The sequence below is a fragment of the Quercus robur genome, chromosome 3 (genome assembly GCF_932294415.1).
Source record: "Quercus robur chromosome 3, dhQueRobu3.1, whole genome shotgun sequence".
In the NCBI taxonomy this organism is placed as follows: Eukaryota; Viridiplantae; Streptophyta; class Magnoliopsida; order Fagales; family Fagaceae; genus Quercus; species Quercus robur.
In genome coordinates this window covers 17071264-17089845 of record NC_065536.1, presented here as the reverse complement: position 1 = coordinate 17089845, position 18582 = coordinate 17071264, and the positions used below count along the sequence as shown (strand labels likewise).

The window sequence follows — 18582 nt, the reverse complement described above, 5'->3', positions numbered from 1 at the left end:
TTTACCCACTACCTTGGTAGTGCGTGCATTACCTAGGAAGACATTTTCACCATCATTTACTTCCTCATATTCCGCAAACATGTTTCTGTTGGTACAGATATGCCTAGTGGCCCCAGTATCCAACACCCATTCAGAAAGGTTGTTGACAAGATTTACCTCTGAAACAACAGCAATTATAATCTTTGACTCAGTCAAGTTTGCTTGGGGTTTAGAGTGAAGAGGATCTCCTTTCCTAAACTTACATTGGGTTGCATTATGCCCAACTTTCCCACACACAAAGCATGGTCCCCGTTTCTTTTTATGGACCCCATCATACTTTTTAAATTTGTTGCCATTTTTCTCAAATTTTTTATTAGGGCCCTTCCTATTAGCATATTTCTGAAAGTTTTCAGTTTTTCCAAGATGTTTTTGTTCAACCAGATTGGCCTTAAAAGAGAATTCACTTGCCAAGTTGTTTTTGTCCTTTTCCCTATTTGATTCCTCAATCTGAATATGGACAATTAAGTCTTCTAAAGACATATCACGCTTCTTATGTTTCAAATAATTTCTGTATTCTTTCCATGAGGGTGGCAACTTTTCAATAAGAGCAGCTGCTTGGAATGCATCATCAATGACCATTCCTTCAGCAAGAATTTCAAGAACAATATTCTGATGCTCATGGACTTGTTCCATGATGGGTTTGTCATCACTCATCTTATAGTCTAGAAACCTACCCACCACATATTTGTTAGTCCCAGTACCATCAATTGAATCTTTCTTTCTCAAAGCTTCCCAAATTCTTTTGCAGACTTATAAGAGCAGTAAATATCAAATAAAGAGTTTGACAGATAATGCAAAATATGACCACGACATACGTGATTATCCTTTTCATAAATCAAAGCAGATGCAGAACGTGCAGGTTCAGACATATTAGCAGGGACGCAATCATCAAACAACACATAATTTAGTCGGATTGCTTCCAAATAGAATAACATATGTTCAGACCACCTCTTATAGTGATTTCCATCAAAAAGGTCAAGTTTTGACATATTCAGAACAGCAAACATTTGTTAATTAATTTGAGTTGCCCTCCTCCCCTTTTTTTTCTTGCTTCAATTGGAATCTTAAACAAGATTATTAATAAAAATTATTATACTTATTCAATTTCATTAATAATCATATTATTTAGAATCAAGATGAGACATAAAACAATTGAAAAATGGGAAAGCTGAAAAAGGTGAGAGTGAGATAGTAGAAAGTGAAGTCAAGCTCACTTGAGAGTAGGAGTGTCAATTCGGGTTAGTGTGTTGGGTTCGTGTCATGTCGAGTTAGGGGTATTCAAGTAAATGGCTCAATCCTAACCCAACCCATTTAATAATCGTGTCATGATCCTTCAACCCTAACCTAACTTGTTAATGAGGTGGATTGACTTGACCCAACTCACTTGACATGCTTAATAAATAGGTTGTGTAGGGTTGACAAGAATGTGACACAACAACCCATTTCAACCTGCTTAATATTAAATATAATATCCATCTAGAAATAAATATTTTTTACATCCCAAAAGTAGTGCATACACTTCAAATCTTTAACCCACATTCAAAATAATATAGTTCAATTTCCAATTATATTAGGGTACGTAAAATTTTTAAAGTTTCAATTTCCAATTATACTTTTAATTTTTTTTTTTTTTTTTTTTTTGTTGTAATTACTCACTTATCATTTTAAGTTTAAAATATAGGTTGGATATAAAAAGCATTTGACAAATCTAAAATAAAATAAATTTTTGTTTGTTATACAAGTTAAATAGGTTGTGTTGAATGGGTCATTTTAGATTGACACAAATAAATTGGCGTGTCAAACGTGTTTATTGCGGTTTATGGGGGTTAACCCTCTTATGACCCGTTTCTTATTATGTTGCTTTCGGGTCAACCTGTTTATGAACCAAACCCACTAAGGGCCAACCCCAACTCGCAAAAACTTGTGTCAGGTTCGTGTCGTGTTTGCGGGTTGAGTCGAACATTGGCACTCCTACGTGAGAGTGCTTTTAAATGTAAAGATGAAACTTCTTGGAAGGTTCGTCTTCTTTCGTAACTTCCTTGTATACTTTTTATTTCCAAAAATACCATATTTAAATATATATTTTTAGGCTGAAATGCAAATTGGATCTTTTAAGTTTGACTAAAATTTATTTCAGTCCTTTAACTTTACTTTTGTTTAATCGAGTTCTCTAAGTTTCAATTTACTAAATTCAAGCATTTTGATCCAATTCTATTAAAAATATGTCGTTTAGTATGCAATTAACTAATAGAAAAAAAAATTGTCTGAAAAAAAATTTCACATAAAAAATCTATAAAATATTTTTATTAATTTTATAGAATTTTTCCACGTGAGAAAAATATTTTTTAATGACAAAGTTTTAATGAAATTAGACAAAAAGACTGACTTGAATAAATTTAAAACTTAGAGGGCTCAATTGAACGAAAGAAAACTTAGAGGACTTAAATGAATTTTAGTTAAAATTTGAGGGAGCAATTTGCATTTTAGCCTAATTTTTTAAATAACTAATCTCATCACTCTTTATAAAGAATTATTTAAAAACATTAAATTAGATCAATTAATATAATCATCTAGCTTATAATAGAAATAAGTAATATATATATATATATCCAGTGCATAATCTCGAAACGGTGCAACGATACTAAAATATTCTGTTCCAGTAGTCAATCTGGGACGGCCTCCTAAACAAAATTCAAAACCTGGGTCCAAATGTAATTGGAATGCAAGGTGAAAGTTAATTGAGAAATTTGGTACTTGAAACCATTGTCTTAGTATAAAGCTCTCTTGAGATAGTGAAATTTGTTATACCTATTTGTTGTATGTAACCAAATATTAGTGGGTATATGAAAAATATAATTAGAAAATTATGATATTTTTTTTCCCGTTTATTGGTTTGGTAAGAGGGATTTTTCAGTGTGCAAATTCAGCTAATATCATTACTAATTATTTTACACTATTAACACAGATGTTGCTACCACTATTGCCACTATTACTACCATCCATCTGATCTTCACTACGACCGTTCATTATTCATGCTATCATTGTCATCACTACTAACCACCACCACCAATAGCATGCAAATTGTAATATATAAATATAAACATGCAATGTTTTTACCACTTGACAAAAAAAAAAAAAAAAAAAAAATATAAAGGTTAAACTTTGGATATCCTATGTTTCATGGGTTTTCTTTCACACCCTTGTTTTGAAATTTAATGGGCAGAAATTGTGATGAGAAGCCCATCCGATCTAAACGAAGTTACATTGAGAAAATTTATAAACAGACATGAGCAAAAGTAAGACATGTTACGAAAAAAAAGGGGCTAATCTACGTGTTCATTTGTCTTGATCAAATGGATGATACAGGGTTAGGTATTTCTTTGCCAAAAAGAAAAGAAAAGGCAGGGAGAGTTCTTCCAAATATAAAATGCAAAAGAGGAACATATTAGCCAAGGAGTGGAAACATCATTCTTAGAATATCTTTTTGTTTTGTTTATTCTTAAATAGTAGACCTCTTCAAGAAGACAGTAAGTGAAAATTTTATTTCTCTACCAAGGATTAAAAAGAAAAAAAGAAAAAAGAAAAGAAAAGAAAAGAAAAAGAAAGAAGAAAGTAGAAAGTGACTGTCCATATTTGGCGACGAGGATGGAGACAATTTGGAGTTAGTGTAGAGTGATTGCTAAGCCGTCCTCAATTGCGAAACATATTGCTTGGTTCATGCCACATTGCACTATAAATAAAGGAGCTCCTTTTGAAACTTTCACATGCAGTAGTTAATCAAAGCAGAGAGAGAGGAAGAGAGAGAGAGGGAGAGAGAAAGAGAGAGAGATAAAAAGAATGAGAAGGCAAGAACAACAGTAGCAAGTAAGTGATGTTGTACCATCATCATCATCATCATCATGGGGTGGAGGGAGCAACCGTATAGCAGCCCATAATCTAGAGGGAACCCCACCCCCCAATATCACTGATAGTCCTGATCATAAACAGTTTGATCATCATGATGAGGACTCTAAGGTTTTTCTCATATAACCCTCTTCTCTTGCTTTCTTAGCTATGCATTTTCTATCTTTAAATTTCTTTGTTCTACATGTTTGGATAGATTATCTTGTTAGAATCAACATTTGAGTATATATGATTGATGTTCCAGAAACCTGGGTGGAGAAAGTTCCTATCATATGTAGGCCCTGGATTCCTTGTTTTCTTAGCTTATCTTGACCCAGGCAACCGTATAGCAGCCCATAATCTAGAGGGAACCCCACCCCCCAATATCATTGATAGTCCTGATCATAAACAGTTTGATCATCATGATGAGGACTCGAGGGTTTTTCTCATATAACCCTCTTCTCTTGCTTTCTTAGCTGTGCATTTTCTATCTTTAAATTTCTTTATTCTACATGTTTGGATAAATTATCTTGTTAGAATCAACATTTGAGTATATATGATTAATAACCCTCTTCTCTTGCTTTCTTAGCTATGCATTTTCTATCTTTAAATTTCTTTATTCTACATGTTTGGATAGATTATCTTGTTAGAATCAACATTTGAGTATATATGATTGATGTTCCAGAAACCTGGGTGAAGAAAGTTCCTATCATATGTAGGCCCTGGATTCCTTGTTTCCTTAGCTTATCTTGACTCAGGCAATTGTGAGTCTCTTTCTGCCTCTTCCTCTGTCTCTCTATGTGTTTGTGTGCATGTGTGTGTATTTGACAAAGTAATATCATTTTTACCATGTTGTAGTGGAAACTGATTTGCTGGCTGGAGCAAGTCACAGATTTGAGGTGAATCAAATTGGAAAAAGATGGAATTAGCTATTACACAAAAAATTATGAAAAGAGAAAGTCGGCCTTTAACAAAAGTTTAGATATATTATAGGTTTATTTTGAAACATTTCCTAAGAAATATTACTTTTACTCATTATAGAAGTTTTAATTATATTACTTCTCTTTAAAAAGAGAGGAAATATTAAAATTTTAGATTAATATAATTTGAAATATTAATTTATTTCTTGAGTGAACTCACGCATATGAATTTTTTTGTTTGTTTGTTGCATTTTGTTATTTTTAGTTTCAATTGCTGTCAAAACTTGAACAATAATGTCAAATTCTGAATGAATTTTTTCTTATATAAATTCTGAATGAATTTTTACATGAATAATTAGTGAACTGTTTATAGATTAATATATGAAAATAAATGTATTTATCCCATTAATACATGAAAATAAATTAATACTTTGACATAAATGCAAAATTTTGTTGCAATGAAAAGTTAATGAAGAGTATTAATTTTCTTTTAGAATAAAGTGCACTTTTGACTCTTAAAGTTTGTAATTATTTTCATTTTGGCCATTTTAGTTTTAAATATTACATTTTGACTTTTCATATTGGATTCAATCTTCATACTGGCCTCTTCATTTTTTTTTTTTTTTGTTTGAAAATTTTAAAAAGTAAAAGGCCAAACAGAAAACTGAATCAAACATGAAGGATTAAAATAAAAATTTTGAAACATAAATGATCAAAATGAAAATAACCCAAAACTTAAGGACCTAAAATATATTGAATCAAAATTTTTTTTTTTCGAGAAACTGAATCAAACATAAAAGGCCCAAATAATTAGAAATTAATTTACAAGAGAAATATTAAGCATGGTCGTGCTATTTGCTATTTTCAGCTACTGTGGGTGATACTTATTGGATTGATCTTTGCGCTCATAATTCAATCTCTAGCTGCAAATCTTGGTGTAAGCACTGGTAAGATGCACAGCAAAAAAATTCTAGAACAAAATATAGAAGTTAATATAGTTTCTGCCTCAATTTTCTTCTTCTTCTAGTAAATAATCAAGATAAGTTTTTGTTTACGTATCGCCACAGGCAAACACCTTTCAAAATTATGTAAGGCTGAGTACCCAAAATATGTGAAGTATTGCCTATGGTTGCTAGCAGAGGTTGCAGTCATAGCTGCTGACATACCCGAAGGTAAAACAATAAAATTGACTTACAAAGACAAATGATATCATTACCATATTATGTTAATGCATGCACTAGCCTCATCATTCTTGAATTATCCTCTCATCCATGTCTCCTTGATCATATTAAAATTAAGGAAGAATAAAAATTTTCAATTTTTTCAATTTGTGGCAGTGATTGGAACAGTTTTTGCACTAAATATATTGTTTCACATCCCAATATGGACTAGAGTTCTCATCACTGGCCGGTTTAAGTACTCTCTTACTTCTTGGCCTACAGAAGAATGGGGTAATTTATTTTATTACCTATTTAAAATTTTCTGCTTTATTAATTATTTATTAAGAAATTTAATTGGGTGTTTAATTTTTATGCTCAACTATGTATCCACGTACTTTGTGTGATATTTTTATGCCAACTATCAATTATCTATGTACGTTTTTGGCTGTCCGTTAATTATTATTTTATTTTTAATTGAGTCTAATTTTTATGGCCTACTATCAACTACTACGTACGTTTTTTTGGGCCCTTTAATTTTTTAAGAAATGTGTATAATATTTTTATTCTCAACTATCCACTTACGGTATTCAGCAACCGAAAAAAACTACTTACCCCACCAACCCAAATAATTTAAAAAAGAAAAAAGAAAAAAAGAAACTACGTACGTTGTGTGACATATAGTTAGGTTTTATTACATAGTTTGCAAGTAGTAAAAGTTTGTTTATACACGGATACAATTTCTTGGGGGATCGGGGGTACTATTGACACTGTCTCTAGCTTTTGGCAAGGTTTTGAAATCCAAACCGAATCGTACGGTCCGATTGAGATAACCGGAAACCATTCATTAAAACGGTTTTTTTTTTTTTTTTTTATATAATTTTAAAAACCGGTATATATAAAAAACTCAATGAATCGTGCGAACTACGGTTCAACCTCATGGGTTTGAAAACCACGGACGAATGTCACGGTTCTCGTAGGTTCAGTTGATTCAGAGTTTTTTTTTTTTTGGTGTGTACTTACAGGCTTAGCCATTGATGAAGCTTCAACCTCAAACATTGAGATCGCATCACTATTTGTTCTTATTCTTCTTTTCAGTCTCGCTCGCCTTCTCTCTCTGCATTTTTGCCAACTGCTTTTTTGCATTTTCTCTCTCTCTGCGTTTCGTTTTTTTTTCGTTTGTTGTTTCTGTAGTTTTCTTCCTCCTGCGTTTTTCCTCTGAACTCTAGAGTCTTCTGGCTCTTTGAAGATGATTGACAACCTGTATTCTGTCACCCACTAAATTCATGCTGTCAACCACTCTTTTTAAAATTTTTTTGGGTTTAATCAATTCTTTAATGGTTTTTCTGGCACTCTCATACCTTTTGTTTATTTTTTATTTTTAAAATTTAACTAAATACATACTGTCAAGTGTAAGTGTCAACCACTCTTTTCAAAACTTTATTGGGATTTGTTCTTATTTAATCAATTTCTTAATGACTAATCCAATCCATAATGATGTACCGGAAAATACAACATTTTTGTTATTTGACCAACCATCAGGAGAAGCAAATACAACAGGTACACTAATCAGTAAGATTGCTGAAGTAGCAATTAATGCAAAAACAGCCAATTGGAAAGCAATAGTCATCTTTCTAATCCTCCAATCTATCAACAAAAGAAACTATATACCATTTGATCCCTTTATTGGTATCGGCCAAAAAATTGTATCAGCCAAAAATTCTAATAAAACATATCATAGAGGGATTTTACCACGAATCTATTAATGCTGTATGACTTATTAGCACCTTTTACCACCTTATTAAATTAAGGCATGAGATCAAGGGAATGGTATTTTTTTTTTACTTCATTAAAAGAGGCCCGCCAGATCATTATCTATATATACAGATCGATAGCTAGACCCATAGGATCGCACCGGATATCTTTATATATAGGTCGTAATGGTATCAACTCATATATCCATGTTCTATTCGTTAGAAAATAAAAAAAATAATAATAAAATAGAAATAATCTTTCGGAGAGGTGGCCGAGTGGTTGATAGCTCCAGTCTTGAAAACCGGTATAGTTCGAAACAAAGAACTTTATCCGGCCACTCCTCTCACTTTTGTATATTTTTTATTTAAAAAATTTTCGTAAATAGTTGAATATTCAAATGGCCTTTGACATCAAACAATTTATTGAATGGTCAAATGGGCTTGAGCATAACTTGAGATAATTTAGAAATAAGCTTTCATAAAAAGATTAAAAGAGTACAATATAGTTTTATCAAAAAAATATTTATTTTTGCTTAAAATTTAATACTTCTTATTTGCCTTATGAAAGTTATGACAAATAAGTTTTATATATTTTTGTAAGAAACAATGTGTAGTTATGTACTGTAACTTGGAGGCTTGTTTATGCATTTTTACTTTGTACTTTTATTGATTGATTAAGTAATTCATATTTATGTTTGCTAAGGATTTGACATTTCTTATTTGTCTCGGAAGTTATGATGTAAAAAATATTTAAAAGATAGATCTCTAAATGAATTAGACTATTTTAGTTAATTTTTCTATTTTTTTATTAATTTAATTTTTTTATATATATTTAAAATAATTATTAAATTAATTATAACGTTATCACAGTTCGACCCCAGTTTGATCTCAAAAACCTTGAACCTCTCCTTTTTACGATTCAATGAATGGTCTGGGTTTGAAAACCTTGGCTTTTGGAACCCTCTTTTAACTTGAAGATGACCTAGGCTCAGCGTTTCCGTGCATTAAATTTATTGGGATATGAATCTATATTGAACGCTTGTCATATGTGACGTGTGTATATCACAATTAGTTTACTGCACAAAAACACTATACCCAATTCTTATCCCTTTAAACACTTAATCATTGATGCATAATGCCCCTCTAAAATTTTGAATCCCTTCACAGTGATATTGATTTTTAATCCTAACTAGTCGCTAACCTGTGCGATGCATGAGAAATGTATTAAGTACAATATATAATTTAATCTTTGTTTATTTTACTACAACACCAAAATTGAATTTGTAAAATAAAATCATATAGCTAAAACATTTGTTAATAGCTATACGTTTCAGACATTTATTAAACTATATTATTATTATTATTATTATTATTATTATTATTATTATTATTATCAACTTAACAGTATTTTAATATATGATACCAACATGCTTCAAGAAAATGTCCAACACTGAAAACAATTTCGAAAACAAACTCAACTAAACAGTTTGATGAATAAATATATTACAATCTATAATATAAGCCAAGAAATAAACTTTGAAACCAATATGAACAAAATCCCACGTCAAAAAAAACCATTTCGATCATTAAGAATATGACTCACTAAAATCATGAAAAACACAAGATTCATTACAAAAAAAGAAAAAAAAAATAAAGAAGCATCTTTAGTCTTTATAGATTTTGCCTAAGTACCCAGATATGATGACACATACTCACACAAAAATCATTAAAGAAAGAATCAAAGAACATACACAACATGTACATACGCTATGAAAGTAAAAATAAGAAAAACAAAAGAGACGTGAACACGGACAATTAAAGAAAAAATATAGGAAAAAAAAGTTAGGAATAGAAATATAAGATAAAGATGGGTTACCCTCAAAAAGAATAATCCATGGATATTCATTGAAATCTTCTAGATAATTTCTGATAATAGAAAAAATAAAACCCAAAAGTTATGATGTTAAAACTTCCAAAAGGCCAAAATTTTTTTTTTAAAAAAAAAATCAGAAGATTCAAAGCTTCAAAAGTATTGAAATAAAACAATATATATATATATATATATAATTACGCAATAGAGAAATACAATAGAAAGAAGGGAATCCATGATTATAGCTTTTCTACTATTGAAATTGGCCAGACAATTAAATGTATTGCAAAAAATGAACTTAAAAATTCATATGTAAACCAAACAATTAGAAGATTTTGAGCCAAGAATTTATTAAAACAAACCAAAAATTATGTGACTACACAATGGAGAAATATAATAAACAAAAAAAATATGTCTACACAACATAGAAATATTAGAGAAATATGAGTTACCTTTTAAATGTTAAATTTCAAAATATTAAAACTTTTAAAAGGTTAAAAAAATTTGAAGATTTAATTAAAAGATTCAGGCCCAGCAATTAAATAAACAAAACAACAATTGACAAACTTATAAGAAAAAGCAACAAATCTATAATTTTTATTGAACAAATCAAATAACCCTAACCTTGATGCATTGACCAAAGAAGGAGAGGAGTCCAATACATAAGTGGACTATGTGAATTGTGAAGCATGAGCCACCCTTAAAAAAAATCTTGAAGAAAAATAAGTTTTAAGGAGAAAATTGTGTTGCAGCAAAAGAAGATAATAGCAGATCTAATCATAAAATCTAAAATAAAAAGAATTTAAAATAAAAAAAATAAAAAAATAGTGGTGACCAACGGCCATACATATAAATATAAGATATTGACCAACCTTTATAAAAAGATGTCAGTTTCAATATTCACTTTGTGGTGAGGGTCCTTAAATATCATCTTCTCCGCGAATAGTTTTTGGGGCTTAGGTTTTCTACGCAAGCAATTCTTAAATAGGAGAGAGTAGAGGCGGTGGGAGAGTGTCCTTATTTGGCTAGAAGTCTAATTTGCATTGGAAAAAGAAAACAGTGATGAGGTGGAAAATTTAATTTAATTTAAATATTGTGCTGACGTGGAAAATTGTGAGAACTTCAAAAGTTTCAGTTATATATATATATATAGATGATAGTAGACCCTCTGTTGCTATCAAGTATTGCTAGTCAAAAGAATTTTCACGTTATTTGACTCGAATGAAGCATATTTATCTACTAAGCTGTGAATTAGTTATTAATAATGTATGCATTTTAATTGTTTGTTTGACTTTAGTTTTGACTTTATCTTTTTCCCACTTTGAGTGGAGGATTGCATCATTGTTTTTGACTTTAAGGGGTGTTTGGTACATATTTTCAAATAATAATTTTTAGTTTTTAAACAATATTATACGTATTTTCACACATATTTTTAATTTTTAAGTGCAGGTACCAAACACTTCCTAAATATTTTGTTTGTTTTTTTAATTTTTATTGCCTAGATAATGCCCTATGTCTTTAGAATTTGTTGGTCTGCGATTCTTGCTGACTAAGTCAAACAAGTAAATTAGTACACTAATTGATATGTTGAAAATGATTTTTTTTTTTTTTTTTGATAGAGAAAACGATTTTTTATTTTTGTGACACGTTAGAATATAAATCTTAGCATCATCGCACACTTTTATTGTGATGGTCGCTCTACAAGTATAAGCGCTTGTGAGGTGTTGGGGGTAAAGGCTGGAGTTCAAGTCTCCAAGAGAGAGTTTCACACATATATGTACTTAAATTATGTTAGAGTAGAATTTCTATATTGTATATATGTCTATATATATATATATATATATATATATATATATATATATATATACTAGCATATTCTTTTCTTTGTTTTTGGCAACTTCACTTGAAAGTTGGAACCAAATTTTTATAATTATGAGAAACAAATAGATGCTTAGATCATCCTGACTTCAAGCAGATGCATAATCTCTTACACAACATGAGTCATTGAGATATGTGGAACTCTCACACTGTGAGCGAGTGAATTCTGCATGAGATACCTACTCTTACTTTGTGGGAGAGGTAGATAAAAATTTTCTTTTGTATTTCAGTTTATTTTATGCTCCATCGAAAAAAAAAATCAAAAAAATTATATATATAATTGGTGAAATATAAATTGAAACACTAAAAATCAAGGTCGGCATGATATTGGAATAATTTATCTTAAAGGAATAAAACCATTACAAAATTGGGAGCTTTAGGCCTAGGTCTCAAGCGTTATGCATGCTACTCCTTGGACTTCAAAACATTGAATTTCATGTTCTTTCCCGTTTTCCACTATAGTTTTAATTCTTGTTAAAACATATCTGGTTGGGTAGGTTAGGAAGCTGGAATTGCTGATAACAATACTGGTCTTCGTAATGGCTGCATGTTTCTTTGGAGAAATGGATTATGTAAAGCCTCCAGCAGCTGCTGTGCTAAATGGAATGTTTATACCCAAGCTTAATGGCCAAGGAGCCACTGGGGGTGCCATAGCACTTTTGGGTGCCCTTGTCATGCCGTACGTTATTTACTACTTCATTAAATATATATCCTTCATTATTTCATAACTATTTCTTTTCTTCCTTTTAAGGGTCTGTTTGGATAGAATTTATTTTAGTGAAACTGAAAACTGAAAATACTGTAACAAAATAATTTTCAAATGTGTACGTAAATGATGTTGTGGAACCCATTTTTAATGAAAAAGTGATTGAAAAGTGGAATTTGTGGATTCGTGAACAGTATATCCGTGCACTGTTCATGGTTAACTTGGTCAAATAGTACGGTTGGAACAAAAAAAAAAAAAAAAAAAAGTCAGAAAACGAAAACGCGGCCACTTATAATTCGAATCCAAACACATACTAATAATTAATTTGTGTTATACCTTATTATTTATTCCATTTCTTTTGATCAATAGGCACAATCTCTTTCTCCACTCGGCTCTCTTGTGCTATCCAGAAAAATACCAAATTCTGTCCATGGTACCAATGTAAGAACCTAGTGCTTACAAATTGCGCCTTTTAATATTATTCAAAATTCAATTTAGTATATAACTTCTGATTTATTCAATTCACTCCAATAACATCCATTCGTTTTCAATGTAGTCCTTTCGTTAGGATGGTAGCCAGTTACATGTCTCAAAACAATGTAATTTTGGTATTTTTTTTTAATTTCTAAAATGATCAACATCGTTTTTAAGACACCTAACAACACTGTCTAACAAAATTAGACGGAAAGACAACATTGAATCAAAGTATAAATTTTTTTACTAGTATGAATATTTCAGAAGTTACAAGATTGAATTGAATTTTAGACAAATTAAAAGATGGAATTTGTAATTTAATCAAAAAACAAATTATATACAAGTGAGCTCCAGACTCCAGTAATTATTATAATGATAGATGGTAAAACTAGCTTAATTTATTAAATTGTAGAGGAGAGATAAATGCTTTCTTTATTTTCCAAAATAATTGCTTTTTGCTAATGTGTCAAAATGCTTGTGTTCTGCCTTGTCGTGCTATATCACAGGATGCATGTCGATATTTCCTAATGGAGAGCGGATTCGCATTGTTTGTTGCATTTCTAATCAATGTTGCAATTGTCTCTGTATCGGGCACCGTTTGCTTAGCCAATAACATCTCAAATGAGACTGCAAATCAATGCAATGATCTTAACCTCAACTCAGCCTCTTTCCTTCTCAAGGTTCAAATTTATATATATGAAATTATTTTACATTAGAATAATGGTTAAATAATTAAATTCAACAATTTTTTTTTTTTTAAATTTAAACTTTTGGGACAAATAATAGTCTATCAATTTGAATGCAATTAGAATGTTTATGCGCACAAGGTCTAACATATATATATATTTTTTTTGATTTTATTGATTTATGTGTGTAGAATGTATTGGGTCGGTCAAGCTCAACCATTTATGCCATTGCATTACTAGCCTCAGGGCAAAGCTCCACCATCACAGGCACTTGTGCAGGGCAATTCATCATGCAAGTCTTGAACTTTTTATTTATTTATTTATTTTTTTGAGAAAGGTCTTGAAAATTAAACATACAACATGCACACACAAACATATATGTTTATATCATGTGAAGCTACCCTAATTAATTGGGATTAAATTTTAATTAATTTAAGGATGGTGTGGCTTTTATAGGGTTTCTTGGATCTTAAGATGAAAAAATGGATTAGAAACCTGATGACAAGGTGCATTGCCATTACACCTAGTCTTATTGTTTCCATTATTGGAGGATCTAATGGTGCAGCCCGACTTATCATCATCGCATTGGTTTGTAACTTTTTTTTTTTTTTAAAACATTGATACCTATATTCAAACATTGGATAAAAATTTAATGGGTTTTGCTTTGTAGATGATACTTTCATTTGAGCTTCCATTTGCTCTAATCCCCCTCCTTAAATTCAGTAGCAGTGCCACCAAGATGGGACAACACAAGAATTCACTATATGTAAGTTGTTTTAGCCCTTCTTTTTCTTTCTCTACTTTTGCTTTTAAACGAGGTACAACCATTATAGTGGGCCTTGATTAAGATGATAGGCTGAATTTATAATGCCCATAAATGCAATTCATATGTATAAGATTTAGATATAGTCTTTTTAGATACAGTCTTTTTAGATACTTTTATCTTAGACTCGTGAATTAAATTCAATCATATAAGTACATATGCATTCATATGTATAAGATTTAGATATAGTTTTTTTTAGATACTTTATTTTAGATTTGTCAATTAAATTCAATCATATAACTACATTGCTCAATATAGCATAAATATAATGAATTTCTTTTAATGACAATTAAATTTAATTATATAGCTTATTGATCAATGCAATCACATGATTGAATTTAATTGAAAAACATAATTTATAACACTTAGGTAACCATATTTAAGTTTAAAGGTATGTCTCTTATGGTTGAATAAGAGATTTAAGATTCAATCCCCACCTATACCAAAAATCGATGGGTGATTTGGTCTGATGATAAAGAGCTATTATCAGGAGTGGATGCTATAGGTTAAAAAACTATCAAAAAAAAAAAAAAAAAAAAAAAAAAAAAAACCCACCGCATTCTTGTTTCTATTACACACACAGACAAGAAGAAAGACAGTAAGGCAAACATCCTGTTATTAACTAAGCATCGAACAATTATGCTTGTAGGTTATTGTGATCTCGTGGATCCTAGGCATGGGAATCATTGGCATCAACATCTACTACCTGAGCACAGGCTTTGTGGGTTGGCTAATTCACAACAATTTACCAAAGGTTGCAAATGTGTTCTTTGGGCTCCTAGTGTTTCTCTTGATGCTCCTCTACATCTTAGCAGTCATCTATCTTACCATCCAAAAAGACACTGTTGTAACATTTGTTGAGCCTGTAAAGCATGACCACCTAGTAACCCAAAACAACATGGAACACGGGCTAGGCAATTCTTGTGAGGTGGGTGAGTTGGATCACATTCCTTACAGAGAGGATTTGGTTGATATCCCACTACCAGAGTGAAGGGTTTTTTTCTAGATCAAATGCAACAACAGCCAAGCTAAGGTATATCGTTAGTGGTAGGGAGCTCTAAGTTAAATGTGACTTGAACTTTCTTCAAGTTCATCTAAGGCTTTCGTCCTATGGAAATTATATGTAATTTCGAACCACCTATTGTAGTTTCCATTGTTCAATTGTAAGTTTATGTTGAACCTTTTAGTTTGCCTTTAATGAAATTCGACTTTTCATAATAGCTATGTAGTCTCATGATAAATCATTGATAAACTTAAGTCTCCTGTGATATAGGAGAATGAGGAGAGAAAATGGGAGAAATTTTAGAGATTTGATTTCAATAAGTCAGTCAACAAAATTGAAAACAGGAAATATTTGGTTTGATAGTTGGTGAAATCCCAATATTGATCCGAATATTCTGTCTCCCAACCCTCTCCTCAAGTTGGAGCATGAATGTCAAACTTGTAATCAAGGCGACAAAATTGATCTTTGCCAAGAGGCTTAGTGAAGAAGCCAGCAATATGAGAAGTTCATATTTATCTAGCTTCAATCTTTTCATGAATAAGGTGGCAATTCAGTTCAATACGTTCGGTTTGCTAGCGGATGATGATGAGATTAACAAGAATATGGACTACTACTTTGTTGTCACAATAAAGTCTCATATGGCCATTATGGTTGATGCCAAGGTCCCTGAGAAGCTGTTGAAGCAAAATGAGTTCACATGTGGAGGCCATGACATAATATTCGGCTTAAGTAGAGGAGCGAGATGGGGCTGTTACCCAAAAATATCCAATAGTTGGTGACAAATTGACCAAGTAGTTGGACAAGTACCTAATCAACTAGATCTGTTTCGAACACTAATTTGATAATATAATTTGCTTTGGGAAAAAATAATTCCTATTTCAAATTTAAGCTTTCTTGGTTGATTCATTTGGGTAATTATACAATACTCTCGGAGTACCATAAATGCATACCCCTTATTCTCACAAAATTGTGGGTCCCACTAATTAAATTCATGGTAGGACCCATTATTCATGTTGTTAAGTTATGATTTTTCTCATAACATTAGTGTTGGCTTATTCCATGACAAAAAGTGTTGTAGTTGCTTAAATGTATTTCCTTGTATTTTTGTGGGATTTATTTGTAATGGGTTTAGTATTAAGTGGTGAAGATTTGATCAACATAGCTAAAGGTCACATTAGAAGTACATGCAGGAAGGTGAAGAGTCAAGTCAGCTGTCCAAAGAGTACAGTCTGTCAATTGGCTAACTTGCGACTCGGGTCGCCACTTGTACCAATCGCGAGTGAGTCGTGAGATGCCCCTGTTTTGCTGAAACACATGACCTTTTGTATTCTCTTTAGACATACTATATATACCCTTATTACCCACATAAATTTTGAAGGAGCCTATTCAGAGAAAAACCCTAAGAAAGGTTTCTATAACACACCCACCTTATTAGAGAGAGAGTTACCTATTCTTAGAGAGAAATCTTTGTGATTGGCCAAAAACCGTATTGACCCTTTGTGATGAATTAGCCAAGTTTATTAATTAATCAAACTAACATGCAAACGCAAGGTAGCACAAACAAATCACCAATTAAACTAAGTGCAGTGGAAAATAAATTGACATGGTGATTTGTTTACGAATGGGGAAAATCAACACGACAAAAACCCCACCGGGTGATTTTAATGTCACCACTCCCGAAATTCCACTATTATCACAATAAGTGGTTATAAGTAAAGGAATCCTAGAACCTTATACCAACTTACAGTTGAATCCTTACCCCAATAGCCAATTGGACTTGTTCTGTAGTAATAATTTCTCCTTTTGATGCATGGATCCCAGTACGTGACTAACCAATTGCATGGATCCCAATACGTGACTAAACAATTGCATGGATCCCAATACGTGACTTCAAACACCAACTAGAGAAGGTTGTTGGTTGTAAAGTTCTTCCGTTCATCCTTACAATGAAAATCAAGAAGATGCTTGGTCACAAAACCCTACGGTGCACAAACATAGGAACTTCTTCACAAGAATGATGAATTAGGGCAAAACTGTGTCTCCGGTCACAATATGGTTGAACAAACTTTGCTCAACACTTGTGCAACTTGTATCCCCTTTGACGTTTCTTAAAATAATCCTTTTATATGTCTAGAGTTGTGAGAAAAGAAAGCCCAAATACATAATCACGGATTAGAGTCAAAACAGAACTGAAATTCAGTTTTTCATAAACCTCGACAGATACCCTATCTGTCGAGCTGCTGCCAAGCCACGGGGCTGAACAGCTCTTTAAGCTCGATAGATGGCTAGCTGTCGAGCTTTAATGACAGACACTTTTCAGCTTGAATCTTGGACAGACTTGTATGGCTTCAACACTTGATCTTGAAACAAAGTTTCTTGAAGTATTAAACACATTCTAAATCTACTCAAATACAAATAAAATGCATTTTGTCAAAGGACTAGCCAATTACATAAAATAGTGACATATGTTCCTAACAAGTGAATCACATATGTCCTAACAATCTCCCCCTTTGGCAATCCGTGACAAAACCACAACAAACAAATGAGATATGAGAGAAGTTATAAATCACTCAACTCATATTCACTTGTTGAATACAATAAAATCTATCCTAACACAAACTCTTGAAAAACTTTGCAAGAAGAGAGTTTATGTGTGAAACACTTTAAACAAAATTCATCAAGGCATCTTTGTATGAAACATAAATAATAGATTGCATACAAGTAATAAGAAGCATGCACATAAAGAGAGAAAAGAAACAACACATGTAAGGATAGGTGAAAGAAACATACATCAACATATAAAGAAGGTAAGTACAATGTATGTCAATAGTGGTCACAAGACCCATGTACAAGAATAAATGTATCGAAAGTAGAGAAAAGAAAAAGATACATGTCATCCTCACTACATCCCTCAGATATCAACACTCCCCCTAACAAAAATGTCCTATACTAACTCTCCCCTTAAGAATGACTACTATCATATCCAAAACTACTCCCCCTTTTTGTCACAAGTGACAAAGGGTAAGAGTGTGAAGTAGACATCTCATAGGTAGAGCTAGCATCTCCATCATCATCATCATCATCAGAAGCATCATCGTCATCACCATCATTATCATCCTCATCCTCAGAATCAGAAGCCACTGAAGGAGGTGGAGGAGAAGCCTCAGGAGCAAAGCCACCTATGATCGCCTGCAGTCGAGCTATACGGTCAACACGAACGTTCACCTGATACAACTCTATAGAGAGTGTATCAAGGCGAGCATCCATGCGTTGAAGCTACGCCATGATGTCTCTAAGTGACACATCACTCATAGAAGAGGAGGTAGCGGATGTGGATGGAGCAAATCGAGATGAAGTCGAATGGGAGGGAGGAGTTGTTGACCCAAACTG

General features: G+C 32.0%; 1 pseudogene; it reads left to right on the top strand.

The window, feature by feature from the left end:
• Positions 1-1198: 1198 nt before the first annotated feature.
• Positions 1199-15269, top strand: LOC126719331 (metal transporter Nramp5-like; annotated as a pseudogene).
• Positions 15270-18582: the final 3313 nt, after the last annotated feature.